Source organism: Aulonocara sp. 'chitande type north' Nkhata Bay, linkage group LG2 (genome assembly GCF_057382095.1).
Source record: "Aulonocara sp. 'chitande type north' Nkhata Bay isolate Kocher_YH1m ecotype deep benthic linkage group LG2, A_spYH_male_GT1.1, whole genome shotgun sequence".
NCBI lineage: Eukaryota > Metazoa > Chordata > Actinopteri > Cichliformes > Cichlidae > Aulonocara > Aulonocara sp. 'chitande type north' Nkhata Bay.
In genome coordinates this window covers 32,052,732-32,065,000 of record NC_141345.1, presented here as the reverse complement: position 1 = coordinate 32,065,000, position 12,269 = coordinate 32,052,732, and positions in this window count along the sequence as shown.

Genomic DNA, 12,269 nt, shown 5'->3' with positions numbered 1-12,269 from the left:
CAGCCAGTGACAAATCAAATGATGTGGTGAATCGCCAGCCAATCAAATGCTTCCATGTTTACAGAGCCATGCAAGCCCAGGGAGATGTTAACTGGCATTAGAGCAACACTTCAACAGTGACTCATTGTGGCGTCGTGCTCCTCTGCTATACCACAATCTTGCAAATCAGGTGGACTAGTTTGCAAAATATGAGTGTGATGATGCAATGTTACCATGAAATTTTTCAATGGGACTCCTTAGACTAGGGAACAATTTTATAAGGATACTCTCACAGTTCTAACACCCATTTATCTAGACTGGTCACAGTATCGCTTGATGATATCATGTGATATGATCCAAATATTTCTACATGCTCACCAGCTAGCTAACTGTTTAAGTTAAGTCACATAGTAGCAGGGACAGTTTGTTGCATCCTGAAAAAAGTGTAAGGACAGACAGGCATGATGATGTGTTACAGTCATATCAGTGTTTGTAATGGCACAGACACAACAGGAGAGGGGTTAATGGATACGATTTGCTTGTTTTGGTGGCACAAATAGTCCTCACTGACATATAATCACTTTTTAATGATTCGGAACATTTTCTTGAATTATAGCAAATTATTTTGTGAACCTTTTGGCTATAGTTATAGACCACTGGAGGTCTCCAGACTTCACTTGGACAATCACTCAGTTAGTATATCATCAGCTAATGGTTTTAGTTTGTATTCTGCAATTAGAAAATGCTTTACAAGTAGTTATATGCAAAGTAAAAGCAAACAGAAACATAATATTTGAAAATGGGAACAATAAAACACATTAAACAGATGGATAATCTAAAACTGAATTGCACTAGGGTAAAGAAACAAACTGCAGTACCATGGCTGCAGTTTGGGGGTTTAATGGAGCTTACCTGAATACCTTTGAATGTTGTCCTTATGTTTTGACTCCATTGATTTCTTTCTTGGTTTTGGGTAAAATGCAAATTAAAGTTAATTAAAAATATAATAAACAAAAAAAGTGTTTTTTATTATAGGTTAACAAAAGCATGCTTTACTAACTGAAGCAATTTTATACATTAGTATCAATTAATATGATCAAATAATATAGTAAAATATTTGGAAAATATTTGGAAAATGAATTGTTTTCAGAATGAGGGAATTTACCTACACATATTTTGATGTATTTAAATCTAATTTTGAACACACAAAAGGCAAAATCCTCTAGTCTGCAGGCTGTATCATCAGCTAGCATAATATTTAGATTGTACCCACCCTTTGTAGCATCCATTACTGGATGCTTCTGGGTGAAATGTAACTTCAAAGTTGTAATTAATTCATACTCAATATACATAGCTCTGTTTTTTCAAATTAAGCCTGATATTTTAAATGCAGGTGTTTGTCTTTCTCTCTGATGATCCAAGTGGAATAGTTTAATTTATATTCACAAAATACAACATGTCTTTGGGATAATGGGGGCTGCACTGGGTGAATTTGTGTTTCCTTTAAGTCAAAGCTATGTGGCCGACAAATAAACCTCACCTGTTTTACGCTGGACCAGGAGGCTGAGGATGCTGAGGCATGTGCAGAGGGCTGGCGGCCTCCCTGTTTCCCTCAGTAGCCATCCAGCCATCCATCCATCTAGCCAGCTCTCCTGAGTCACTTTTCATAATTATTGAATTACATTCCTGGCAACCCATTAAGCAGGACATTCTCTTCTTAACCACCTGCTCTTCCCCCCTCCTCCACCTCATTTTACGCCATCAATCTTTCAGCGTTACCGGAGCCCCTAAAAGCTTTCTGACTGCTCTATAATGGGGGACAGCGCGGGGTCAGGGGGTGCTACAGGACTGTGTGTTCAGGAGCAGTGATGCCTCAGCATTTGGGTGGGGAGCAGGGCAAAGGGACAGGTCGTGGTGTTGGTGTGAGGGGGCAGTGGGGGTCACTCTGTGCAGCCTGGCTGGAGTAGGTCACTGACTGGACCTTTGGCTGGGAACAGGAGGGAAAAGACATGTTTGTTTTGTGATTAGGTGACTTTGTGTGAAAGTTAACTAATCATGTGCTTCAACAAATAAAAAAAAAACAAAATTAAGGTGTGCTGAGACTGTTTATAAGATGTTATAAATCTGTCACGTTCAGGCATTTTTAAAATTTTTTATAATTTACTTTTTCATGCCCTGTTTTAGGTCATTCTGCTTTAGGTAGCAATTTCCTACATTTCCCAGAATGCCTTTCTTGTCATCCTTTAAAGAATGTTGGACGAAGGATAAACCTGCTGCATTAAGTGATGGATTCAAGCATTAAACACCTCCCCTGCAGGCTTGAAACAGCTGTAAGAAGTTTTAGTCAACAGAATCAGATTATTAGTCCTTTTTTGTCCCGTTATTGTGTTGGAGAGTGATTCTTTTTTTGCACCACAGCATGAAACTGTTTGTGTTGCGGCAAGAAAAAAATGTAAAAAAATTTCAAGGACAGCTTATGTGAAGTGAGAGGAAACTCTTATTCATTGCCTACACAAAAATATGCACATCTACTCATCAGATCAAAGTTTCAAAGAAGGGGAAACAGATCACTCAGGAATTGTGTAAGTGATGTAAGTTTCTTCTGACATTTTATTTTACTTACTTTAAAAATGTGCTTCAATTTAAGTGCACATGTTGCAATAGTTTCCACTTCAACACAGGACATGAGTGAACAAGTGTTACACAGGATTTATATTGTAATTTCACTTGCTCTGTAATGACCGGCAATTCAAAGCCTCTTTGAGCTCACATCTGAGAAATAAAACATAACACAAAAATATCAGTTTCTGATTGGCTAGGATGTGTCTAGTAAACCTGCAGTTAGCAACTGAGTTTTGTTTGTATTTCTCAAATTTTTGAAGAAATTTTATTTGCATTTAACAGCTTAGATCGATGACCTATTAATGTTTCTTTTATTCCTGCCACCAGCCTAGTGGATAGCGCTAGTGATTTATCTTGATTGATATCAGTGGTTATCCTTAGCTGGCATGGCGGATATATGAACACTATTGGAATATATTGGATTTTAGTAATACAATCATTTAGACAGACATTTCCTCACATACTAAATAATTCTGATGCAATGTCTTCCTTTAAGACTACAGGAATGTGTGCTTTCTTTATGTACATTTTCCCCTTTCCACTGTGATATGGTAGTAGCTGTAACCACTTGTTTGGAGGAAACAAAATTTTAGAAACTGTAATTATACATAAAACCCACATGATAATTTTACTTTACCTCTTCAGTGAAGAAGGTTATTTCTTGTTTTCTTTCTCCATGTGCTGTCTTGAGTGCAGTTGATAGGTTATGAGGAAAACAGAAGTGATGCCATCCAGCACAACACCATTTTTGGACAGTCCCACCAACTGTATTACAACTAAAGTGGTCATCTTAACCACTGTCACTTTAATGTCATACAAATATAAAGAAATTAATATAGTAAATGATGTTGCTGCTTTCAAATGTGTTTGTTTTATTACAAAGCATGAAGTTTCCTTATTCTTTTTTGATGAAAGCTACAATTATGTCAGTAATTGTAGTCTGTTTATATAAAAGAATTTAATAATACCATACTCAGTAATAATGCAGTAAATGCAATAAACGTATTATAAATTTATAGAGATTTGCATTTTGCAAGATTTGTAATTTTAATTAGTAATAAATTGATAAATGGTCTTGATCCCTAATTAATTGAGCAGCTAAAGGACCTTTTTGGCTGGTTAATGTATTATTACGTCAAATGGGTTCTAGGACAATCACTGTGTGAAATTGGTGGGAGTCACACTTAACACTTTAAAGCTAAGTGTATCATTGTTGATACATGTGTTTTTGTGAGTTTTGTGAGTTGTGAGACTTCTACATCATTGGCATGACTTTTTTACCATCAAGAAATGATATAAATTGCATGACACATTTGCAATTAGTAAATTGCTAAAATACGGCTAATGTGGCAAATGTGAAACAAATTAAAACTCATATACGCAGATTAAAATTTTATATATTTTTATATTTTTTGTCTAAAGAAAATAGGAACACTCCATTATCAAAAAATTAAAGATTTCTGGCAGTTATTTCATGGTTCGGGTTTTAAAGGGTTAACACCATAATCACGATACTCTATTAGACAAAAAAAAAAATACTAAAAAAGACTTGACTGTGCATTTTAACTTATGAAAGAAGCAGTTCCCTCATAAAGTCTTTAATTACCGGGACACAGTTTTGTTTTATCATTTAATTACCAGCCAAAGTATTAAAGAGCATTATAGAAAACATGAAGGATAACTAAGTATAAACTGCATAGTGACTCTATATCCGCTATCATTTTCAACATCGGTTTTCTGTATAGTTTGTTACCACTTATTATGAAAGATTTACATTTTTTGGCGTGGATCCATTTATTCCAACACATGTATGCAAACCCTTTATACAAATTAACTATTGATGTAATAGGAGCACTATTAATCATGGTGAAACGGTAAATACTTTGACACTCATCACTTGAAAACCACTAACAGTATAATATGCTGGGGTATTTTGCTATTGTGAAACTCAGTACTCTTTTCGCTGTGTTTTCCAGGAGATTCCACGTAAGTCAATGTTAAGTGAATAGTAAGGTTAGGCTCGTCTTTACCCTGCTGGCTTATTGACTCACCTGTCAATGCCACTGCAGGGAAAATCTATAAAGCCTAAGAATGTTATCTCAACATCCATTTGTGGGTGTGTTGGTTCACTCATGCATGCCGGGGTTTAATGGTGTTGCAAAATATTTTAGCAGAATGTGCTTTAAATTGACTGTTTTGGAGAAATGTTGTTAGTGTACGGTGTAAATGTACTGTGTCATTGAATGATGGGAAGAATGTTTCCATGAGAGCAGAAATATGTATAGATTTTAACAAAACAACAAGACCTTTCATAAAACTGTAAGAATTAACCTTTGCCCTTTGGTGACATTAGATTTTTAAAACAAGGTGACAGTCGTGCAGCTCTCATAAACTTATAACTAGGCATGAAAAGCGATAGTGGAGGATTGTGCAATATAATGAAGACTGTTAAGGGACAAACATTTTACAAATATTGGTAACGGCAGTATCTAAAATGCGAATTACAGTTTGATAAAGTTTGAAGAAAAATTGTGGTCACAGTAAATAAAAATGCAGACTGTGATGCAGGTCTCAGTCTTATGAATGAAAGTCTAAAATGATACACATCCATCACCCTGATCTAAAGTCGTTCACTTTGTACATCATCAAATAGCAGAGCTTTCTTGACTGGAACATTGGACACCAAAGAATAAACTGCAGGATACGTTGAGCTAATTCTTCTTGTTATAATAATAAGAAATAACCATTTGGTTTTTTGGGGGTTCTTTTTGCTGTTTATGAAAATGGGTTTAATAAGAGGCTCAGTTATATAGTAAAATTTGTTATGTAATCACATCAAGAGCCTAAAAACTGGACTGACTGGACTAAATATTGTTTGGAAAATAAAATGCTAACTTGCTAAATCCTCATCAGATGATAGCTGGTATTTTTGAGGTTTAATCTAATTTGTACCCTTTTTTTGCTCTTCACATTTTTACCAACATAATCCCAAAGTCTACTTGAATAATAGCCTCAAACTCAAACAAATGACAGCAGAAGCTGTCTGCTGCTCTGTGTCTTTCCACTAGTCTGTATCTTTCCATGCACAATCTGTTTATTTTTTAAGGAAAGTAAAATATTACTTAGGACTTCAGTTTTGCTGAGGATCACGGAAAGTACAAGACTACATGTCCTTACAAGAATAGTAAAACAAACGTGTGTTGTTACATGTTTACAAGTAAGCACTATCAGTGCAGATGGAGGGTTCATGCCTCACCTCACAGCATGGAGCTCATTACCTAATGCTCAGATCCCAACACGTATTATTCATCTCTGACAGCTTGCGCACTTTGCATAAAACAAACACACACTCATAATCACACAGATACACACATGTTTGTACATCTATCTTTCTGAGGACCCTCACCGATTAGAATGCCTTTCTGAGCCCCTCGCTCTAACCGTACCCATCCCAAATAAATTCCTAACCACTATCCTAACCATAACTTAAACCTGATTCTGAAGTTTTGACCTTGAAACAGTTTTATAGGATGTGCATTTCCTAAAATTTTACTCTAAAGGCATCATTAACTCAAAAAACGCGTCCTCTTAAACACACACGAAAGAAAAACTAGCATGCTTTGCTGAACACAGACATAATGCACAGCTGCTCAAATCCACATATGCTGCATATAAAAGTGACCTTGCAGACCAAACGTAAACGTATGCCACACACACACACACACACACACACACACACACTGAGAGCATATGAGTAATGAACAACCTTAATAACACCTCCAACTTTTCCTCTTCTTCTCTCTGCTGGCTGTTTAAATTCACATCCCCCTTTAACATCGTTCTAATCTGATTACCACTGGGCTAATGGCTCTCCTTCTGCTCCTCCCAGACACTCTGCCCAGACCTTGGAAAATACACACACACACAAACACACACACAACCACACACACAAACTGTTCAGGGTGTGTGCAGAGGCACTACATCTGCAAAGTATGGCAGAGGGAAAAGAGCTGAGAGAAAGAGAAGAAGGGAGAAGTTGGTGTATGGTGTTTATATGCATGTGGGTGAATGTTTTGGAGGGTGAGGGTCGGATGAGGGTGGAGGGGTGGAGGGGTGCAGCGGATCAGCGGCCAACTCCACTCCAAAACCCTCCCCTCACTCTCCCTTTCTCTTCCCTGCAATACCACCCCCTCCCCTTGAGGAAATCTATAGGGAGGGAAGGCAGAGACAGGTGCATTTCTCCACAAATTGAGTTAGCCAAGACATGCCACATCCAATTGGGCTAAATTGATGTGAGAGTTTGTGATGTCTGCCGTGGGTATTACAGCAAAGGTCAGTGTGCCGAGACAATGACATCAATCTGGTCCACGTGGCCGAGCGCTCGGGCCCCCACCAGCCCACTGATTCAAATGCAAACCTGCAAACGCAGGCAAGGGAAGGAGAGGGCGGACAAACGCTGGTATCAAACGGGTGGGCATTTTGTGATTGCTTTTAAACAGACCTCAACACTCTCTGGCTGACAGGATAGGATTGGATAGGAAATACCAATTAGCTCTCTTAATCATAAAGTATTAAAAGCAGTAATCAAAAGGTGTCAACGATTCAGATAAATGTAATATTCAGGTTAATTTGCTTATATGGACATACCTCTGCAGTAAACCACTTAACAAGAGACTTTATTCAATTACAATATATACCATCTAAAATAGTTTGTTAAATATAATAAAGCGATATATTTCTGTCTTTAACTGAGCAGCATTTCATTTGTAGCAAAATAAATTGAGGCTGGTACTTTAAATGCTTCTGTCTGTCACTTCTTTCGTATAATTGAGTCTTGTTTTACTCTGAAAATAAAGTGTGTTATCATAATAAACCAGCTGTATGAACTGGGTGTGTCATAATAAGAATATGAGATTAGCGGAGTTACCCTAACCAAATCACAACATGCATCAACTTGGTTACTTGATTTAATTCCCCATCAAATTGTACATCAATGCAAACACAACCAGCAAAGACACTTCAGTCATGCTAATAAATGCCTGTAGGAGTGGCCTTGGTTTGCTGACTGATTGGCTTTGCTGAAGACATGGTAAACACATTTATGGCTATAATGTTGACAGTACTGAGCAAATAAGGCCAGATATTTTCATGAGAATTTGGAATTGGAATCAGGAAGTCCTTTCACCTACACAGCAGAGTTGGTCGATTGCCTGTGGTGCCCAGAACAGCTAATATTAGTTTGCAGATTTGCTCATGCCTCATTAGGATGGACAGTCAGTTGAGGTAGAATAAGAAGCAACTAAGTCCTCGTTTAAAGCAAGCAAAAGTGTTGAGGGACCGATACAGTCCGGAGAGAACTTTCATCTAGGAGACTGACGTTTGTATCCAGTGGGTGACCATTATATTTAAAGTGTAGGTTTTTACATTTAAACTGCTTGGTTAGGTTTAGAAAAAGACAGTGTAGGTTGTGGCTAAAATCCACCATGATACGTTTTTAATCACATGTTCGAACCTTTTCCACCCCACCTAATATATAACTGCCAAAAAGAATGAATAGACTCCATAGCTTTCCTAAAAAAGTTATTTTTATTGATGCAAGACGTAAACTTAAACCTCCATAAAACCCCAACCAGGATTGTTTTACTTGTTAAGATTTACAGCTGTTTTCTGAATTCTACCTGAGAATTCATGCAGAATATTAAGATTAGCTTAAAGTAAAGACTGGAATTAAAGGGAGAAAGTTAAAATCCATCTGAACTTGATTAGTTAGTCCTTGCTAGCACTGGATTGAACCTAAAAAGAATAAGGAACATTTTTCCAGTCCTCTATTGTCAAATTTTGTAGAGCCCATACAATTTGTGGCCTAAATTTCCTGTTATTACCCCACAGGAGTGGGACCCAGAGTGGTCTTCTGATGCTGTAGCTCTTCTGCTTCAAGGTTGCGCAATCAGAGATGCTCTTTTGCATACTTTGGTTAAAACAAGTGGCTATTTTTGTTCTTATTACCTTCTTATCAGCTCACAGCAGCCTGGTTATTCTCCTCTGAGAACCACGGAGAACATGTCCACAGATTTTCTTTCCACGTTTATAACAGAGCATGAAAAACAACATTAACAACCCTCAGCTGAAACTAGTGAAACCTGCTTTTTAACTGAATTCACTTCAAATGCATCAACCAACCATTAAGAAATTCAGTTAAAGTTTGTGTCAACTTTGCTAGTGTCTGGGATGTTATTCATATATAAGCCTATCTCAGCAAGTCTGCCAATGCAATTTACCTCATGAACACATATTGCCTATCAATTTCATATCCAACACATGAGTAGTAGTGGTTTAGGGCTACTTTGCTTCTGCTCTCAGAAAATCCAATAGAAACTTCATCATGCTGTCACCTCTACCAGGGCCTGCAAACCCAGATTTCAGGGGTATGGCTTTCATTCCACCTCTATTCAGAGAGCCATTTTCTTTGATCACATTAGCTTTATTGCTCTTCTTATGGTTCCCTCTGTCTTCTCACTGCTACTCTATATCAGCCCAGGGCTATTGGTTTTCATTCTGTGGCTTCAATCTGGACCTGGACCAGGCCAAGCTAGACCAGCTTACAGTGACGTTAATTCATATAAAAGCTATATGAACAGCCAAGTTCAACTCCTGACTTCCCAAGCTCACTCCATCAATGGGGCATTACAACTGACAGAGTACATTAAAAGGTAAATATACAGTAATAGTAATTTGTTGATGAATGTAGCTTTTCTCAAATCCCTCAAAGCAATAAGGGTAAATTGATGTTCTTCCTCTGGTACTTTTTTATATTAAGGTTTGCTTGATGTCATATTCATTTCTATAAAATGCCAAAACATACAAAAAATCTGATCACAATACCATGTAGAAAAAAGATGGTTGTTTTCAGTGATGCTCTGCATCGATCTTTATTTATCTCAGAGCTACTGTGCAGTTTATTTGTGTCTAATCTCACCTTTGTTTTTACCAAATGAGCTGAAAAGCTCTAATTTCTCTGTAAACTATCTGCAAACCCCAGCTGATTAAAGAAGAGTCATCATTTGCTCTCTTTGACAAGGTTTCCTGGAACCCATGGGATCCAGGAAGAAGGCTCAATTCATCGCCAGTCAGTGGAATCCCAGACCAGAGATTTGTCTGAGAGGCAATTTACTGTCATTTGCCAGAGAGCGCTGGGCTGATGCATAAACATCGTTCCTAATATGCCAATTCATCATCAGGCAGCCAGGGGATTCTGGGTGTGTTCTGATCAAATTTGCACCCAGCGATGATGAGGGGCATGTTGGTTTTGCTGCAGAAAAGTGCAGATCCAGCTATTTGTCACGTCAAGCTACCAAAGGGGAGGCAGAGGAGGAAAGATGCACTGCACAGAAATAATATACTGCAGAAGGAAAGGAAGCTCAAAGGTGTATCACGGCACTCTGTTCATACTCAGCTAACATATGCATTTTTAGCCTTGTAGTTTGGGCTGATCTAACACTTTAGTCTAAAATAAAAACGGTAGATTGTCTGAAATGTTTTACAGGCCTACTGACATTAGTGATCCCTTTACATGATGCCTTTCAACTATAGTTGAGACTATAGGCCAAATTACTTATTATACAGGATACCTCATTCAAAACGTTCTCGTCTGTGTTGGGCATTGTTTACAAATGTAGATACATTTTTAAATCTAATAATAATAATAATAATAATAATAATACATCACTGTATGACAATAGCCAGTGGTTTCAAGATTTCATTTTGGAAACTGTGTTCCCTCTCTTGCACATCACAGGAGGTCTTTACTCACAACTGGCTCCAAAAATAATGGATATTCCCTACAAATCATTATCATTTTGTAATGTATACTCATATGTCACTAGATTGTCTGTGACTGGGGTAGGGATTTCTTTGCATCTATTGAATATTTGATATGAAATTGGGTACAAATATATTCACACATTCTCAGCATGCTTTTAAATAAGTAACATTGACATTTGACTATATGATTTCTTTTTTCAGTACTTGGTTATATTAAAAAAAAGTAAAATCACAGTACCTGTATTTAGCAGGCATTATGAACATTGAGGTCCCAGTTTTTGCTAAACATGACAATGTAATCATTTTCCAAAAGCAGTGCTGCAGTAGTCTCACAGAGAGCCTAGACTTCTCTATCTCTATCATACCTTCATAATATGGCCCCAAAGATCACCTGGGAAAGCTATTATTACAGTCTAGTTATGCATTAAAGTAAAGCAAACAGCAGGGGGCTGTGTTACTAAGTTCATGTAAAATGAGAGCTGTTGTCATCACCCTAATGTTAAAAATGAGCTTTCTGAGATGTGTCTTGTGTTGCAAGGTGTCTCTTTCAAACCAGTAATGTTTGGGTTTTGGTGCCTTAAATCAAAATGCAAATGAAAGAAAAGCTAACGACAGTAACAAAATATTCAAATTCCAGCCATCTGGTCAAATTCTGATATGCTACCTGCCTCTTAACATGAACTTTGTCACTCTAAGAGTAAAGTGGATGATTTCCAGCTCACTTCTAGCTCCCTGTGTTTATTCTTGAACTGGTGTAGCTTTGCATCATTACCCATTCAGAATAACTCTTACTTATCCTATAGTGGGCTTTGACATGACTCCTACTGCTAAATACAGGCACTATGAACATTGAGGTCCCAGTTTTTGCTAAACATGACAATGTAATCATTTTCCAAAAGCAGTGCTGCAGTAGTCTCACAGAGAGTCTAGACTTCTCTATCTCTATGAAACCTTCATAATATGGTGCCTTAAATTACAAAAAAAGAAGGAAAAAGAAAGAATATGATCAATTAGCAGTTTTCATTTGTGTAAATTTTACTATATCTGGCATTTTTGTGCAGTTGACTGCGTAAAATGCATTGTGCCATTTTTTAAAGCTTTGGGTAAATAAAATTAAAAAAAATCACAGTGATGATGCACATGTTCTTATAAATCCACAAGAATATGTATCATATATAATACAGTTTGTGTTAAAGGGTTAGTGCATGCTCAGTTGGTACTAAGGAGTCCAAAATCTGCCGCAAAGATTTTCCCCAATGCCATTACACCACCCTCAGCCTGAACTGTTTCATGTTGTTTACACCAAATTTGGACCCCACCATTCAAATGTTACAGCATCACTCATCAGACCAGGCAAGGTTTTTTCCAGTCTTCTGTTGTCCAATTGTGATGAGCACATGTGAATTAGCCTTAGTTTCCTGTTCTTATCTTTTAATCATTCTCTGTAAACCCTGGAGATGGTTGTATAGGACAGCCCCAGTAGGTCAGCAGTTTCTGAAAGACTCAGACAAACTTATCTGACAACAACATTCAAAGCCACTAAAATTATCCCCATTCTGATGCTCTGAACTTCAGTAGGTTATTTGTCTAAGATAATGCCATGGCTTATTGAACAGGTGTAGCCGAACTCACAAAGTGGCTGTTGAGTGTATTATAGCACGTTATTTCTGGACAATCTATGGATTGTCTCAGGCAGGCTTATTTGGCAGACTTGTTGTTCCATACAAAGTCATATATTTGATCATTTTTTCATGAGGTCCCTTTATATTTTTCTTACCCGCTTCATGTAGTGATTAGTTTGGTGTGCATGTGTTTTTTTTAAAGTTCTTTACCAACAAACAAACAAA